We start from the raw sequence: 19536 nt of genomic DNA on the forward strand, positions 1-19536 counted from the left end.
ACCTTACTCAAATCAGAGACAAGGACCTTCTCTTCTTGGCTAGTCCCTGCCCTGTCCTTTCTCTGAAATCCTTTAAGATGGCCAAGCTCTGTGGTCTCAACCAGGCAAATGCTTCAACAGAAGGGGAAGGGGATGCTCTTCACCCTTTCTCACTCTGTCACCCAGGCTGAAGTGCAACGGCACGATCTTGGCTCACTGCACCCTCCGCCTCCCGGGTTCAAGCAATTCTCCTGCCTCAGCCTCCCAAGTAGCTGGGATTACAGGCACCTGCCACCAGCCTGGCTAATTTTTGTATTTTTAGTAGAGACAGGGTTTCACCATGTTGGTCAGTCCGGTCTCGAACTCCTGACCTCAGGTAATCCGCCCTTCTTGGCCTCCCAAAGTGCTGGGATTACAGGCATGAGCCACTGCGCCCAGCCACTCTTCACCTTTTATTACCTTCCTTGAGCCAAAATAACTGTGCTGTGGCAACCAGCATTCAGCACCCTGCTACCTCATCTGAGGCAGGCCCAATGAAGGTTTCTCTGAAGGACTATTTTTTAATGAGGGAGTTTTTTTTCCTAAGACTTTGGCAATCATTGTGTTCCCCTTACTTACTGCCACAAGTGTGATTTACTTTTTACATAGCAGGATTCCCAGATCCTAAGAATGACTTAATAGCAATAGATAACTGTCACATATTGCTAATTCTATTTATTTCCCAAGAAAAAGAAAGAATTGTTAATGGTATGGTGTTCATTACTGGGGCTTCAGTCTTAAAAGGGGAATATAAACTTCGCAGGGCTGTGCACTGCACTGTATGTGAGGTCACACAGTCTGGGAGGCCCTGTGCCACCTTGTCAGGCTTCCTAAAGGAGCTCTCAACTTCCATCCACACACAAAGGCGTCCCCTGGGGGCCAGGCCCTGGGCAAGGCTAGCTGCCTCAGGAAGTTGCCCACACAGCCACAGGGCAGCAGATCTGCCTGGTAACTTGAACAACCACTAGCCCTCCCCGCTTGGTAGCCATACTTCTTATGTTCCTGCCCCAGAAAGCAGAGCCCACGGGCATCATCACTTCCATCTCTTAGGCTGGCACCATTGATACTGGTGGGCTGGGGTTGTCCCCAGATACCGGTAGGACCTGGACTCAAGCCGATGTCCAGATTTTTGACACCAATTGTGAGAAGGAACTTGAGGATGAATCCAAACATCGTGAAAGTTGGGGGATTTATTTGCAAAACAAAAAGTACATACTCAAAAAAAGGAAGTGCAGGCATACTAAAGAGTGAGTTTGCCCCGTGGATTTGAGCTGCTACCTTTATGGGTTTCTTTAACCAAGGGGTGGAATATTCATGAAAATTCCTGGAAGAAGGTAGAAATTTCTCAGAACTGTGGTGCCACCCATTTTTACACCAAATATAGGTATTCCCAGAACTGTCACGAGGTGGTGGGTGTGTGATTGAGGATGTTAATGAGCATATAATGAGGTTCTAGGAGAAACCCAGGCCAAATCCGGCACCACGTTGCGTCCAGTCGGTCTTAGCCAACTTGGTCCATACCCTGGTTTTTCAGGATTTTATAAGCTCACAGCTTCTGCAGCTATTTCAAGTGTCCTTTTGCTAGTCATGTGAAACTGCCGCCTGGAATTCTCCACATCTCCTGCAACCACTTTGTATTATTCTTATCTTACCATGAGTGTGCTATAGCGGGTGAGATCCCTCCTATCGGCAAATGATTGACTGTTCTCCTTCCTCTCCAATACTGTTAGGAGATATGTGTTTGTTTCTTAATTTTGACACATTATGGGATTCTGATATTTTGGTATTCTAAAGAGTTTAGTATTTTGCAGGTATTTTAATTTTAAAAAGTAGGCACTGCCTCTCTCTTTACCTGATTTTATCTGAACCCAAATAGGTCTTATTGTTTCTAAGACAACTATTTTAATCGGTGTCTACGGTTTGTTGCATGCGATTGTTCAGTTTTGCATAAGTGAACCGTGCTTTGATGACAGCCAACACCTCTATGATGATCTCATTCAGCATTCGAGTCCAGGATAGTTTGCCACAGGTCTCGGCTCTCAGAGGATAACTGCATATGCATGAATCTCCTGCCTCATTGATTTAACGCCCTCAGAAGAAGTGCAGTGGGCCACTCTCTCTGCACACTTCTGCCCTGAGTGGGAGATGGGCCGGGCTCCGGGGAGAGGCTCTAGGAATGTGTTTTGATAGTTTCTTCCACAGTATGCACGGCTACAAAGTCAGCTCGGCAAGTTTTTAATTAAGTTTGGAGTTACATTACATACTTTATTTATTAAATTTAAATCTATGGTAGTTTTAAAACTCATATGAAGAAGAATTTGTAATATTTTACATTCATGTACATCAGAAAGTGAGAAAAAAAAATTGAACTATGTTTTAAATTGAGTTTTATTTTCCCCCTGCCCTTGAGTCATTTTTAAGTATATACATGGTAGTGTGTGCATCATATCTATTTCATAAAAGCACCGATGGTTGTAGGAGATAAGTGAGCTAAAGGACAGGCACATATCTCTTAAACTCATTCATATTGTCCAATAAATTAAATTCTTAAAGAAAAGAAAAAAGGCCTATTAACTGGAACACAAAAGCCCCCATCCCTGGTCCCAGGGCACCTTTCTCTAGTGTGATGTAATCCAAAGGAGAACTTATGGAGAAAAAAAAAAATAGTTCTTGTTCTGTGTACACTCAAGAAAATTAGGAAAGATGAGAACAAAAAGAAAAAGGAAAATCTCTTCTTTTTGGGTCATGGGTGGGGGTCACAGTCTTACCATGGTAGGAACTCACTCATTCAGTGGAAGAGGGAGCGGAATCCCCCCAACCCACCCCCACACACTCACACAGAGAAACAACGTTTCCAGATGATGACTTTATGTAAATCAGAGAAAGGCTCCATTGCCCTAGAACGCCTTTCTGCCACATGTGGAGAGGCACTCATTAACCCCCTGCAAAGCGATGCGTCCTGGGTGGACAGATGCCCAGGACCGTGCACAGTGGCCCAAGGAGAGGGTGGGACCTGCCTCTTGGCACAGAGCAATCGCTGCCTCTGCTAAATAAACTTCTACAGCTCCCCCAGCCCTGAACGATTTCTCCATTTTCTGAGCCCCTAAATCTGTATGAGGCACTGCTGCATGAAGAACAGGTGTGGCACATGGTAAGACAAGGATCAGCAGGACTCTGCCCACTGGGAGAGGAGCGGTAAGGTGAAGGGGATGTCAGTATGCTGGGCAGGTAGGGGCCTCTGACGAAGGGAGACCGCTTCCAGGACTGGCAACATAACTGTGGCCCCAGTGACAAAGGAAAATGCAGGACAGGTTGTGCAAAAATTATTAAGGATTTCAAGATGGCGACAGCAGAGCATTAAACCCAGCACAGGGTTCTCAGCGGAGGCGCCGGTTCACAGGCCCCTGGAGCCGGCGCTGGTTCCCTGATTCCCGCACTGGGTCCCTGATTCCGTCAGCTGTGGCCGCCCCGTTCAGTCTGAGCAATGACAACCCATGTCTTTCCTGCCATTGCCCCTAAGTCATCTTGACCCTCAACGCACACACTCCAACACCCTACACACACACACACTATAGTCAACACACCCCACACACACGCAACCACACACATTCACACACTCACCCTACACATACCCACCATAGTCACACACCCCACACTCTCTCTCACACACACATACCCCACATTCACACACACCACACACATCCGCACACTCACCCTATACACAACCACCATAGTCGCACATCCCACAGTCTCTCACACACCCACTCACACACACCCACACACCACTGTTACACACCACACACATTTGCACACTCACCCTATACACACCCACCATAGTCGCACATCCCACAGTCTCACACACCCACTCTCACACACACCCCCACACACCACACATATTTGCATGCTCACCCTATACTCTGTCACACACACACACACCCTACATACACCTATCATAGTCATACACCCCACACACACACAAGCACATCCTACACACACCAGTCTTCTCTTACATACACTCATACTCACATTCACACACTCACCCACCCTAACACACCCACCGTAGTCACACACCCCACACTCTCTCCTACACTCACACACCATAGTCACACACCACACCACACTCACCCCACATTCACACTCCACACTCTTCTATCTCACACGCACCCTTCAGTTACACTCACATACCACACACACCATACACACCCCACAGTCATACACACTCATTCACACACCATAGTTACACACCCCACACTCTATCTCACACACACACCCCACACACACAATACAGATTTGCACACTCTCACACACCCCACACTCACACACACTATAGATTTGCACACTCTCTCACACACACTCCACACTCAGGTGCACACACACATCCTCGCACACCCGCAGTCCTCCTGAGATCCCTTTGGGCTGGCCATGTTCTTCTCCCCAGAGAACTGTGAAGTAGGAGGCACCCTCTCCAGCGTTCTCATCATCAAGAGCTAGCTGTCTATTGTTCCTCTGAAGGCTCTCACGGCGTGCTTCCTACCTTGTATTTGTTCAATAATGCTAAGCTAAACCATTTCCCTTCCCAGTTCCAAAGCCTGGAATGACCTCAAATCCAATATAAGAGAGTGAAAATATCCTGCCTCCACACGGAGAACCCTCCAGACCCTCATTGCACACTGTCTCTCTCCACAGTTTTTTCCAGGCAAGCTGAGAGCTCCCACTCAGGGAACAGCCTCTCTGCTTCCCTTTTGCACGCCTGGTCTCTTATGATTACAGTTTGCCCGCCTGTCTTTAGCTCTCCCTTCAACTCACGAGTTTTGCACTTTTAATGTTGACATTTAAAAAATGTGTTTCATAAGTCTAATCAGTATCAAAGTATATTATCTGTATTTACTTAAATATCGACATTTTACAGTAAAGTTATCTGTGTAAGAATATATACCCTATGGAATCTGAATATTATAGACTTTAAGAGTTTCCATGATCAGTTTATAAAATACATGTAGGCCGGGCGCGGTGGCTCAAGCCTGTAATCCCAGCACTTTGGGAGGCCGAGACGGGCGGATCACGAGGTCAGGAGATTGAGACCATCCTGGCTAACATGGTGAAACCTCGTCTCTACTAAAAACATACAAAAAAAAAAAAAAACTAGCCGGGCGTGGTGGCGGGCGCCTGTAGTCCCAGCTACTCGGGAGGCTGAGGCAGGAGAATGGCGTGAACCCGGGAGGCGGAGCTTGCAGTGAGCTGAGATCCGGCCGCAGCACTCCAGACTAGGTGACAGAGCAAGACTCCATCTCAAAAAAAACAATAGAAATAAAATAAAATACATATAAAGCTTTTCATTAACAGCTGAATATTTACATTATTCTTTTCCCCCTGGAACTTACATTTCTATTTCACCAACCCCACTGCATTTTATCCTAATACAGTATATCCCTCTGACAGGAAGTCTTCCTCATCACTATGTCATATGTCCGGTCAACAAAAATAAGTACATAGTGAGAATTACATTTTTTTAATTCTTTGTAAACATAGAGTTTTTATATATGAGAAATATCTAGATTAATATATTTTACAGTTGTGATTCGTACACAGTTGATCGCACATGTTATACATTTTTAGTAGAAAAAATACAGAATTTTATCTGAAATGTAGCTCCTACTGAGTAGGAAGGGGCTTTTATTTCTCTGGTGTTCCAGTACCCACGACTGAGGGCTATTTCCTGTTAAAATGAGACAGTTTTGGCATCAATTCTATATATATATATGTTTGGTTTGTTGTTGTGGTTGTTTTTTAATTTCACTGTTGTAAGTAGGGCAATTTTAAGATTTAATTCTGTTTGTATTTAGGGGCATGGTTATGGTAATAATCTGTGAATAAGTACATAGGAATGGAGGAAGTCACTAAGCGTCACTCAATTTTTTTTTTTTTTTTTTTTTTGAGACGGAGTCTCGCTCTGTCACCCAGGCTGGAGTGCGGTGGCACGATCTCCACTCACTGCAAGCTCCGCCTCCCGGGTTCACGCCATTCTCCTGCCTCAGCCTCCCGTGTAGCTGGGACTACAGGCACCCGCCACCACGCCCGGCTAATTTTTATATTTTTAGTAGAGACAGGGTTTCACCGTGTTAGTCAGGATGGTCTCGATCTCCTGACCTCGTGATCCGCCCATCTCGGCCTCCCAAAGTGCTGGGATTACAGGCGTGAGCCACCACGCCCAGCCGCGTCACTCAATTTTTATAACTCCTTCCAGGGCTCGTGCCAAAAATCACAAAAAATTATATTTTAGGTCCTATTATCTGACAATTTGATTAGATTCTCCTTTATTTTTTAAAAGTACTAGAAACCAGCTAACTTTCAAACAGATTTCATTGGCCCAAATTAGAGTCATTGTCTCAGTTTCTGGAACATCTACCAAAAAAGGCTTTCCTAAATGACATTAATTATACTTATTTTATTACAGATACCTTCTATAATTGATTAATACTGTTAGAAAAAGTAAGATTGAAATATTGTTCAGTTAGTACACTTTTGTAATATGATGCAGTATTTTTAAATCTTCTTTTAAAATACTTTTGTCAAAAACTTGAGAATGGTAAATTTTGGCTCATTCATGTCACTCAATTAGTAAAATGGTCACCTTTTAACAAAATCTGCAAAGCCAGTCCTCTTCAGCAAATCCAGCAACCAAGTCAGATTTATCCTCTGTTGGGAAATCCTACCTCCCAATTATTTAGATTCAAACCCTTTGTGTTAATGTGTGTGCTGAGATGGCCATCCCACTTCTGAGGTTACCTTCTAAGATAAATACACAGGTGAGACACAGAGCTTTGCCATGTTTTCTTGTCTGATGAAATAAAGCTCTTCTGCTGCCAATGTTTTGTCCTAGGCTCATTGCTCTGCTCTTATAGCCAGCTCTTGAAGGAGCAATTTGGCTTCAGCTGGGAAATAGAAGAAACAGGGTCTTCAAAACTTATTACCACTTTTGCCTCCCTGTTGGGTAGTAAGTCTTATTATCAAACATAGCAACATGGCCCAGCATGCTCACCTCTGACTCTGTTTCCATGCTTTACCCTAAACAAAAATAGTTACAAAGCCAGCAAGATGGGAAACCTGACCAAAGTGCCTCGATGGAAGGAAGCTTCACAAGGACATGATCTCATTAACCCTTTCTTCGTTTTCCAGAAGGTTTTTATTTCCAGAGTCTATGTAAGATTCACAGTGGTGAAGATACACCTCTGTTATTTTGAAACATGGTAGAAGGACATTTGTGATAGGGGAGGTGTGTGTGTGTGTGATCTAGCTTGAAGACCATGGACAGAAAGTAACAGACTTGCTCTAGGGTGGACTCAAATCCATCACACACTGGCCTTTGATGTTCCTTTTCATCAAAATGTCCCTTGACTGGCCTGCCTGAGTCCCTCCTGCTCTCTGGGCATGGTGAATTAGAGGACACTCCAATGAAAGAGGCAGTCCCAATCACAGAGCTCCAGAGAAGGGGGTTTGAAGCTAGAAATGCTAGAAATGCAGACTTCTGAGTCTTTCTTCTAGAGTTGAGGCTGTGGAAGTCCATGAGCCTATAGAGACAGGATGTACAGAGAATTACCTCTGTGCATGTTCATGGGGAAGCATGCTGTGTTAACACAAAAGGAGGAAGGATGCCCAGAAGTCAAATTGAGAATCCACACTCGATGGGATGCTACGGGGCTTTGTAAACCTGTAATATTTTTAGGGTAATGATGATAAGAAAAACAGTAATGGAACAGCCAGTGTTAATTCATCTTTACATTCCCCACGGTAGATTTGTGACATAAGGTACACTGTGGTAAAGCTGAGATTTTCTTCACAATTCCACTTTCCAAGTCTTTTTCCTGCAAAAAGTCACCAAAGAAAATCAGCAATTCTCCTAAACTCTAGACTAGGGAATTTTGGTCAGAGAATTTGTCTTGCAATGACTTATGTCCAGAGAATGGTCTTGTGTGGAGAGAAATATCTACGCTGAATTCTTACAACTAAATGAAAAACGTATATGCTTGAAGATTTCATTAACATTAGGGCATTGGCCAGGCGTGGCGGCTCATGCCTGTAATCCCAGCACTTTGGCAGGCCGAAGCGGGTGGATCACAACGTCAGGAGATCGAGACCGTCCTAGCTAACACGGTGAAACCCGTCTCTACTAAACAAACTACAAAAAATTAGCCGGGCATGGTGGCAGGCGCCTGTAGTCTCAGCTACTCTGGAGGCTGAGGCAGGAGAATGGCGTGAACCCAGGTGGAGCTTGCAGTGAACCAAGATCACACCACTACACTCCAGCCTGGGCGACAGAGCGAGGCTCCGTCTCAAAAAAAAAAAATTAGAACATAAAAGCAAAAAGAAAAATGCCTTCATGTTCAAGTATAGATAAAGGACTGACTAAAATAATGGTTCATGTGAAATGAGTATGACTTATGACCCTGGGGTACAATCAAAGTCCATTTTATCTGTGAGAGCTTCAGAGACATTCATAACAAGGAGGCTTCTGTGTAAAGAGGTTACTTGATAATAATAAAAATAATACTTAGCCAACACTGAACTACATGATGCTCCAGATACTGTTTTAAGCACTTACTCATTTAATCCTCAGAGTACCCCAATGAAATACAAGTAGGTGGGAAAGCCAAGGGCTACGGGGGTCGACTAACTTGCTGAAGGCCTAGCTAGTCAGTGGCAGAGCCAGAATTTGAACACAGAGTCTTGTACTAGTGTCTGCACGATGCACACTGTCCTGTCCCAACAGGTTTCTCATTTGTTTTGGTCAAGATCTGTACTTCATAGGATTTCTCTCTCATCAAAAAACTGCGTGTGCAGGTTTTGGGCACTAAAAACATGACATCAGTAATGACAATAATTACAAAACCAAAAAGAAAAGTATCCTTCCTTTTCCATATTATTTTCCACATTCATATGCATACGTAATTATTATAAGATTATAAACGTAAAATTTTTCTCCTTGCCTTTTCTTTTTTTTTTTGGAAACAGAGTCTCACTCTGTCCCCCAGGCTGGAGTGCAGTGGTGCAGTCTTGGCTCACTGCAACCTCTGCCTTCCGGGTTCAAGCGATTCTCCTGCCTCAGCCTCCTGAATAGCTGGGATTACAGATTACAGGTGCCCGCCACCACACCTGGCTAATTTTTGTATTTTTAGTAGAGATGGGGTTTCGCCATATTGGCCAGGGTGGTCTTGAACCCCTGACCTCAAATGATCCACCCGCCTCAGCCTCCCAAAGTGCTGGGATTACAGGCATTAGCCACCGCTCCCAGCCAAGCCACATCACTTTTTAATGGGTAGTTGTGTATTGTCATCAGTAACATATCACCAAGTATTATTGTATTTTAATGTTATAATCCTTTTGCAGTTGTATACCCCACTTTCTTAAATTATATGTATTTAATAGCTGACAATTCTTGCTATTATGTAATATCTTGTATTCACTATGTTTAGATGTATATTGCTGAAAAAAGCACAAATTGAATTATAAATGGACTGTCTTTGTCTTACCTGAATAATTTATTTTGAACTTGTAATAACAAATGAATTGCTGCTTAGCAAGAATGCTGATTGTGACATTTAGCTGAAGATATCAATAATTCATGCAGTTCTTGGCAGATTATGGTTAGAGATCTTATACCTCAGCACCATAATAAATAAATATTTTTGCCTTCTTCAACAGTAGGTGTCAAAGCAGCTAATTTTGTTGCTCCATCATTGTGTTAGTTCATTCTTATCCTGAGAAAATTTCAAAAGAAAGCTTGAAACTGAAGACCGTTTTACATGACTCATGTGAAGTTTGTTGAATAAACAGAACAAACCCATGGCAGTGAAATCACTCCATGATTAGTTGGCGGTAGAGTTTGTTCAAGAAACCCTAAGTCATTTTCTTGGTGCACTCATTTGTCCAGCACTGTATTTTTTGCAAGATGGCATTTAAAGGATGCAACTCACTATCAGAGTGCAAATTAAGTGAAAAAAATATCTTATGTTCATTTATTCATTATGTAAATATCTACTGAGCACCTTGACTCTGCTGGTGGCCAGTTATACAAGACAGGCATGACCCTGCCCTCATGGAACTTTTGGCCCCAGCTTGGAATTGTCAAAGAAACACAAAGCTGGACACTAGTTAAGGAGACAAGACAGATTCTAGTCAGTACTACTGCAGTAAGGAAGAGACCTCAGTGAAACCTCAGCTTAGTTCCCCTGAGACAAAGGTGGTATGTGCTAAAGGAAAGGGACTAAAGGAAGGTAAAGGGGTAGTCTATGGGTTTAGGCCATCTGGGTTTGTTAATTGACGCTTACCTGGAGGAGAAACAAAAGTCTCTATCTTTAGGACAGGGACATAGTTTTGCCAACTGGATCAAGGCCCCACAAAGTTAGGATCTTACTCTCCCTCAGGAACTGGGAGACAAGAGAGCTATCTTACTGAATGTTTGCATTTTGAAGAGATGGCTCCCACATACTTGAGAGGACATTTCTGGGTGGTAGAAGGTTTCTATCTCAAAGGGGCACAGAAAGAATATATAATTGCAAGCTTTCTAAAGTAAATGTTCTAAGAAAAGTGAGCTCAGAGGCCTATCATCAGGTGTTGTCTGAAACAAACAGTAATTTTTTTTTTTTTTTTGAGACGGAGTCTCGCACTGTCGCACAGGCTGGAGTGCAGTGGTGCAATCTTGGCTCACTGCAACCTTCACTTCCTGGATTCAAGAGATTCTCCTGCCTCAGCCTCCCAAGTAGCTGGAATTACAGGCACCTGTCACCATGCCCAGCTAATTTTTTGTATTTTTAGTAGAGACTGGGTTTCACTCTGTTGGCCAGGCTGGTCTCAAACTCCTGACCTTGTGATCTGCCTGCCTCAGCCTCCCAAACAATAAATTCTTTTGGCAGCATTGAGTTTTCTCAGGCAGGCATTTTAAGGGGGCTGGAATTGTCATCCTAGGAACACAGCCTGGAACTGATAGGAACTATGCTGGTGTTTATTCAAGAGTTTTCCTGTAGTGGGGTGGATGAAATCACCTGCGCTGCAAGTCGTAGTTCTTCTAGGCCAAGGTCAAGGCCTGCTTGAGAATTCTGAATAGAGTCTGGTCAAGGAGAGTCTTTGTCCCAACATTGGCAGTTAAAACAAAGCTCATTGTGTCTGCAGTAAGAATGTCGTGCAGGTTGTACACTCCACAGCATGCCTGGCCGTGTGCAGTGGTCTCGTGACCACAGCTGCTTCAGCTGTTCAGAAAATTTCTAGTCGGTTCTCCTCAGTTTCATCCTGGTCAGTGGACAAGGTCCCTTCTGTCCTACCCCTACCCAAGGTCTTCAGGTCCCTTACTGTCATTTCAGGGCAAGATGATGGGGGAGTTATAAGTGCCCAGGGCTGTTGGATGATTTGTGGTCCACAGGGCAGGGGGCTGGGGGCCTCCTACACGGAGCACAGCTGGGCCCCATCCTCCTTCCAGCCTTTCCTTTAGCCCTCCAAGGAGAAGGTCTTTGTTATCCCTCCCCATCCAGGACACCGTCTCTCCCCTGCCACTTCCTCCCCCTGGACACTAAAATTCTCCATAAGCAGACATCATCTGGCGCTCAGGCTGTGGCTCTCTTTCTCCTCTTTGTTTCCTCTTTGCATTGGACTAGGGGAGAAAACCCATCTTTTGGAACCGGAGAGCAAGTTAATGTACAGAGGAAACACATGAATTAATACTTTTAGATGAGCCTCCACCATGTGCACTCACAAGGGAGCATTTTAAGAGTTCTGATGGTGGAGTTCCGAGAGCTCTGGGACCAGACACCAGGAACGCAGCAGCCGATCTGCCACGGAGTCAAGAGGATCTTCCGGGAGGCTCTGTCATTCTGTACATCAAGGGGTTAGGAAGACAGGGGAGAGGACAGGGAAATGGGGTGTGAAGATAAGCGTTGGCCAAAAAGGTCTACCATGCTTTTTTTTTTTTGGTCTTTTATTTTTTGTCTCTTCTGCTCTCCATTGGATCAAATACGCTTTGTTTTATAGATTTCTTTCCTCCCCTCAGTCCCCCATTGACTTGGAAGTAATGTGTTCTACTTCAATTCTTTAGTGGTTAACTTTCATTTTTTAAGAGGCATAATTAACTTTATGAACACTGAAGCTCATTAATCTCTGTATTGTACTCTAACACCACAAAAGCCTTGCAATGCCCAGCTTCCCTCCCCAACCTCCCATACTTGGGGCTGCTTTTATTTCCTTCTTTTTGTAAACTTCCAGGTCTGGTCATTTATCATTATTTTTACACTCAATTCATATTTAAGTGAATCAAAGTGTTTGCCAGTTTCATCTCTTCAGATGGTTTCTTGAATCCAACTCACTTCTAGATTCAGTATTCTTTGTGCTGAAATAATCTTTAAGCTATTTAGAATGAAAAACTCTCTCGGTCTTTGTTATAGCTGAGTTAACCCTTATTCTTGAAAGACAGACTTGCTAAATATATAATTCTAGGATAGCTGTTGTATTTTCACGTGGCACTTTGAATATATTATTGCATTATCTTCCGAAGTCCTTTGCTGCTTTGTAAAAAGGTGCTTTTGTCTAATTGCCATTACTTTTTAAAATTTTATTTTTTTATTTTTGAGACAGAGTCTCGCTCTGTCACCCAGGCTGGAGCCAGTGGTGCGATCTCAGCTCACTGCAACCTCCGCCTCCCAGGTTCAAGCAATTATCCTGCCTCAGCCTACAGAGTAGCTGGGATTACAGGTGCATGCCACCATGCCTGGCTAATTTTTGTATTTTTAGTAGAGACAGGGTTTCACCTTGTAGGCCAGGCTAGTCTCAAACTCTTGACCTCAAGTGATCCGCCTGCCTCAGCCCCCAAAGTGCTGGGATTACAGGCGTGAGTCACTGTGCCCCGCCTAAAATTCTATTTTTAAATTGACAAATAATATTGTACATATTCATGGTGTACAAAGTGATGGATAGTGATGCAATTAAGGTAATTAGCATATTTGCTATCTCAAACATTCATCATTTCTTTGTCTTGGAAACATTCAATACCCTCCTTCCATTTAATAGCTATTTGAAACTATATATTACTGTTAACTGTAGTCATCTTACCATGATATAGAACCTAGAACTGATCCTTCTTGTCTAGCTGAAATTTTATATCCTTTAACATACCTCTCCCTATCCTTCCCTCCCCATTCCCTTGTCAGCTTCTAGTATCCTCTGCTCTACTTTTAACCTCTATGAGATCAACAGTTTTAGTTTCCAGGTATGAATGAGAACATGTGGTGTATAACTTTCTATTCCTGGCTTATTGCACTTTTAAAAACATGGAATGCTTCACAATTTGGCATGTCGTCTCATGGGGGAGCCATGCTTATCTTCTCTCACTGTTGCAATTCTGACAGGTGTGTTGCAGAAATGAACCCTGACATTACTTTTGAGATAATCTTTCTTCTCCTGGTAATTAAAGTAGTTGTCTTTTTATGGTCTGCAGATTTACTAAGCTGTACCTATGTGTAGATTTATTTAATTTATTCAGATTAGGAGTTGTGGTGCTGCCTCAGTTAGAAATTCCATATTTCTTTATATCTGGAAACTTCACCATCATCCCTTCAAACATCCCTCCTCTCCCATATTCTTTTTCTGTTTCTGGAACTCCTGTTAATAGATAACGGACATTTTCATTTCTCTTCCCTATTATTGAAACCCTCATATTTTCCAGATCTTCGTGTGACATCTGAGTGATTTTCTCAAATCTTTTCTCCAATAGACTAACTCTCTGAAGTCTGCTCTTTCAACCTTCTATTGATTTCTCTATTTCAATGGCTAGACGTTTCATTGTAGAATTCCTTTGCTTCTTTTGCAAATCAACTTGGTCTTTTCCTGCAGGGTCCTGTTACTATCTTATGACTCCCATATCTTCCTTTACCTTGAAACAATGAAAGGTGACATTCTTATTTTAAGTGTTCTCTTGGGCTGTTGTATTATCCTGAGTTATTGGGGTTAAAGTCTCCTGGTGTTTCACCTGCTCCCTCTCCTGGCGGTTTTCTATCACTGAGAGTCCCCGGGGTCTGGGCCTGGCAGTATCTCCAGGGCACAGCTCACATTAACCTCTTCTGGGCCTCGTAGGATTCAGCAGTTTAGGGTAATGTGTGTCTCTTTACTACCCACACAGTGTGAGTTCTGGCTTCATTCTCATTGGGGGTTTGGGTCTAGGACATGCTCCTCTTAGGCAATTCCTATCCCTCTTGGCCTCTCTGGAGCCACCGCTTCCTAGGGCTGGTGGGCAGTGCTGTTTCTTTCCACTGAAGCAACAAGCCAGCCCTCCGAGGTGTCTGGTTTCCAGCATGTAACCGGGGGTCTGGATTCATCTCCCTGCAAGAGCATCAGAAGCCACACACTCCTGGAGACTGAGGCCCAGCTCTGTCTCTGAAATACCTGTGCCTACCTCTGGCTTCCATTTTAGCCAAGTCGCCCTGGCTTTTAGATTTTGCTTCATTCCTGGCACCTCTTTTGATATTGAACTTGGATATATGCACAAAGCATTACCTCTTATTTAGCATTTTTATGTATTTGAGGCAGTTAGAAGTGGGAGGCGGGCAGCCTTTCACGCCAGCTCCGCTTGCCCTGTGGCGTGAGGCCCCAAACTGTTTTATGAAGCCAGCATAACAGTGGCATCAGACCCACTGAGCCCCTCACAATCTTGCCCATGATTGCCATCGTGGTGAATGGTTTCCAGACAAGACCAGATATGGCACACTGGCCCCCTGAAGACCCACGCTCCCCTGTCGCCTGTCACTCCTGCTGATCAGAACCAGAGCTGATGATGCCTCGCAGGCAAGTGTCCTCGGCCAGGGCCTGCGGGCGTGTGACACTCTCCAGGCACCAGGCATCACTCTGCTTCCTGAGCCGCTCACTCTGGATCCGGTTCTCTGCTTTTTTCAGGCCAATGACTATTATTTTATTTCTCAGGGGTATCTTGGGGGCTCCTGTCTCCTCTGTAAAGCACTGTCAAATTTACAAAGGAGCTTCTCTCTCTCTCCTGTCTTGAAAACATTAGAATTTGCAAGAAGGAGCCTCCTTGCCCATTTTTTTTCTCTGTGAAAAAAGTTTCAATTGGGAGTGATTTTGCAGCCAGGCTACAACTGGGTAAGATTTGATGGAGACGTACAGACGCGAAGCCAGGAGTATCAATGGCTTTCCACAAGTCTGCTGGAAAGGAGAAAAGAAAATTGGTTATTTGAGTGAAAGGAATGTGGAGAAGAGTGGACATATCTGAATGCCGGCAGGAAGGAGCTGAAACAAAATGAGAGGCGGGCATTCCAGAAGAGGGAAGGGAGCATTAATACAGCAAGTCATGAGACGGGCTGGGCACTGGCGTTCACTCCGAGGTCATTTGCCGTGCCCGGTCCCACAGCGTCTTTACTTAAGGTGAGGTACTCAGTATGTCTGAGCGGAACTTTAACCAAAGGAACACAGCCACCACTCCGAACTTTGGGCTCTTCTCCAAAGCAAAGATCGGACAGAGTTGAGAGAAACTTAAAATCAGCTGCTCTTAATGGTTTTAAGTCAAGAGCCGGGGACTAGCAGTTTTCTGGCCTGAGTGTACCCAGCCATATGTGGGGTGTGAGTGCAAGCAGGGCCTTCCTTCCCACAGAAGGATCCCTGCAGCCTGTCCCACTGCCTGGATGGGGAGACCTTGCTGACCAAGGACTATTCTAATGGGAGGGGTTTCATAGAAGTTGATGTGTCTATTATCACTGCCCAAAAAGAACTTATTGTGGCGACAGGTATTGAAAAGGTGCGTTGTGATGAGGTGAGAACAGGAAAACTTTCAGAGTATGAGGCCCTGGGTGGCTCTGGTAGAACATGATTTAAGAGGGGCTCAGGTGATCCTGAGACAGGATTTTTGCATGCCTGGGCCACTGATAGAAGATTCAAGAAGGGTCAATTAGAAGAGTGTGTGTGTGTGTGTGTGTGTGTGTGTGTGTGATATTGTTACCAGGGGATCCTTGCTCTCAGAGCTCCCAAGATGGTGGTGGGCCGCTTCCAAGATGGCGGCAAGCTTCGTATTCTCTGACCACGGGTTTTTGGCCTCACAGACTCCAAGGAATGGAATCGTGGGCCATGTGGTAAGTGTTATAGCTCTGTTAAAAGCCATGGGTCACAGAAGAGAACCATGGAACCCAGCGACTAGTGTTAAACTCAATTAGGAGGAACCCGGGCACTTAGCCGAGCTGGAACAATGGCAAGCCTTTGGCCCAATCCAGAGCGGGCAATGGGCGCCTCCCTGGATCAGGAGCATAGCAGACACCCTGCCTGATCCCGAGGGGTGGAAGTCAGTGGTTGGTCTGCGAGGGTGGCAAACAGCAGTGGTGGACGGCGAGCAAAAGCTCAGCTGGAATGGTAACAAACACGGACCAGAAGAGTGTGCAGTTGCAAAATTTAATAGAGTGAAAACAGAGCTCCCATACCAAGGGAGGGGACCCAAAGAAGGTAGCCATTGCTGGCTGGAATGCCTGGGTTTATATTCTGATCATTGTCGGTCCAGCTGTGCTCTCAGGCGGTAGATGATTGGCTCTTTCTTTACCTCCTGATTTTGCCTAATTAGCATTTTAGTGAACTCTCTCTACTACCTGATTGGTCAGGTGTGAGCTGAGTTGCAAGCCCCCTGTTTAAAGGTGGATGCGGTCACCTTCCCAGTTAGGCTTAGGGATTCTTAGTCGGCCTAGGAAATCCAGCTAGTCCTGTCTCTCAGTATAGAGGCAGGTAGGCTAGATAACAGGATAAAAAATCCAACCTTTACCGTTTTATGTAAATAAAACTGCTTTTGGCTTATTCAGGCAGTTCCCATTGTTTAAGTTCCATCCGACACATCACCTTTCTCCTCTGTGAATGAATGAACCGGTTCTGTAAGTGTCCAAGTGTGAATGCTCCCTGTGGGCACTGTGTGGGTGCTGGGGATGCAGGGAGAGTTAGGATTGATCATCTCTGTCCTCAGGGAACTCACAGTCTCAGGACAGTGTCCTCCCACCAGAGGACATGATTCCCAGGGGTAAAAGACTTTCCAAGGGGCACTCAAGCATGGAGATTCTATGGAATCCTGTACTCAAAACCTCAACTTATATCTATTCTTTTCTAAAATTGACCTGCTAGAATAAACCTGTGTTCATAATAACCCTTCATAAAAGGGGGCGTTCCCCCTTGCCTCCCTCAAATTTTGCCTGTGCATTACCCACAGGGCATAAAACTTTGAGGATATTTAACAAAGGGAAAACCTTTTTCAAAATAATAAATCAAGGCTTAATAAACCCTTTCAGCTTCCCTTCTGTTTCTGCCTTATACAGCTCAGTTAAGAATAAAGGGTGGTGTTAGAAGGGGATGCTTTGTCCTGAGTGTTTGTGATGTTCGGAATTCTTCAGACGTATGGTATGTGGAGTAACGACAAGTTTCATTTTAATGACTTTGCCTCTGCCTATCTACTATGCAAGGAGTTCTTAAGGGAGACTTACTAGAGAACAAGGCAAAGAGAGCACTGTAAGAAAGACTGAATATTGGAAACAAACCCTGCCCATATTTAAATGTAAGCATTTCTTTACACCTGTCCTCAGCACTCATCCCTCAGCTAAGAGAACTGTCTCTTGAAAGAGATTTTTTTTTTTTTTTTTTTTTTTTTTTTTTTTTTTTGAGACTGAGTCTGGCTCTGTCGCCCAGGCTGGAGCGCAGTGGCTGGATCTCAGCTCACTGCAAACTCCGCCTCCCAGGTTCACGCCATTCTCCTGCCTCAGCCTCCTGAGTAGCTGGGATTACAGGCGCCCACCACCTCGCCCGGCTAGTTTTTTGTATTTTTTAGTAGAGACGGGGTTTTTCACCGTGTTAGCCAGCATGGTCTCGATCTCCTGACCTCGTGATCCACCCGTCTCGGCCTCCCAAAGTGCTGGAATTACAGGCTTGAGCCACCGCGCCCGGCGAAAGAGATTTTTGCTATTAATTCTTGTAAACACAGTTGTGACGTTTCCTGAACTATCAACATTTTCAAGGCTATTAAATGAAATGCATGAATAAAACTTTTACCCAATCTCTCTCAGATTAGGATTGTGTTATTAATTAAGGTAGTCAAAATCTGGTTTATCAAATCAGATCATACGCTCTTTATTTATAGTCATTTGCCATCTTATAAGACATTCAATAATTTTTTCCTACCATTAATACAAAACAAAATTATGTACTAACTGCTAGACTGATAATTTTTAGCAAAACATTCTTTTCACTTTTTAAAATATATAAATTCTGTTATAATTATGTTTAACAAGACTATTGGAATTATTTCTGGTATTTATACATGAGACTCATTTAACTGTCCCTCAAAACCAAATCATATGCACACAATTACAGAAGGGAAGCCAAGGCTATTATGCTGCACTCTTCTTAAGTAGCTGGTAATTTTAGCTGCAAATTACATTGCACTATAGCAAATTAAGTAATGGGAATGATTTATTATCTTGTTTATAGGACTTACTTTAAAATGGATAAATATATTAGATCTTCATTATTTTATCTTACTGGAATGTCTTAGTACTCTAACTTACAAATTGCATCTTTCACTTTATTTCCAGTCATATTTCTAATATTCTTTAAAATGTACATTAACACATATATCTGGATTTTAAAATGAAGTCAGACATTTTTCTGAAAAAAATCTTATTTGGCTAATTGGTTTGACAAAGAGGACTGGCTTTGCCATTTATATTATATGGTAGATATTTTCCACAAATAAAACAACTAAATCTGTAGCTCTAAGATTATGACAAAAGTATATTTAAAGCATGCTAAGATTAAATCATTTTATTACAATATTATATCAGTAAAAAGGTAATGAAATTAGTAATATATCAATTTTCTTGCCTTTTATGAGTTAATCAATGTACTTCTCAGTGAAAGAATAGCAGGTGTAATTATCGAGCACCTGATAAGGCGTGGTCAGTCATTTTTATATACTTCCCAGAAAGTGCATTACTCTGGGACTGGGTAACAAATCTTGCCCCAAGTGAGGTGTTTTCAAGTTCTTTATGTTCATCAAACTGAAGCAGGACTGACTTGATTGAGTTATTGACTTGTAAATCATTAAAGATGATTTCATGATAAGAGATTTTTATCATAAATGACCTGTGCTTATTTTGTTTGGATCAACTGTATACTACTGGTGATAACTCTAACAATACTAATTGATTACTCAACCTGGAAGAAATGGTTTAACACTTAGAGCTGGGGATCATAAGAATTTTTTTTTTGTTTTTTTGAGATGGAGTCTCGCTCTGTTGCCCAGGCTGGAGTGCAGTGGCGTGATGTTGGCTCACTGCAAGATCCTCCTCCTGGGTTCACGCCATTCTCCTGCCTCGGCCTCCTGAGTAGCTGGGACTACAGGCATCTGCCACCATGCCCAGCTAATTTTTTGTATTTTTAGTAGAGATGGGGTTTCACCGTGTTAGCCAGGATGGTCTTGGTCTCCTGACCTCGTGATCCACCCGCCTCAGC

The 19536-nt window shown here is 43.6% G+C and overlaps 1 protein-coding gene and 1 non-coding gene across 2 annotated transcripts in view; one reads left to right on the plus strand and one right to left on the minus strand.

The window, feature by feature from the left end:
- Window positions 1–19536, plus strand: part of HECW1 (HECT, C2 and WW domain containing E3 ubiquitin protein ligase 1) — a 441946-nt gene that overhangs the window by 63519 nt on the left and 358891 nt on the right. The window lies entirely within an intron of this gene.
- On the minus strand, window positions 13323–13427 carry LOC117073838. The gene has a single exon (XR_004433395.1). It is a non-coding gene; the product is annotated as a U6 spliceosomal RNA (small nuclear RNA).

Source organism: Trachypithecus francoisi, unplaced genomic scaffold (assembly GCF_009764315.1).
Source record: "Trachypithecus francoisi isolate TF-2019V2 unplaced genomic scaffold, Tfra_2.0 Lachesis_group4, whole genome shotgun sequence".
Taxonomy (NCBI): Eukaryota; Metazoa; Chordata; class Mammalia; order Primates; family Cercopithecidae; genus Trachypithecus; species Trachypithecus francoisi.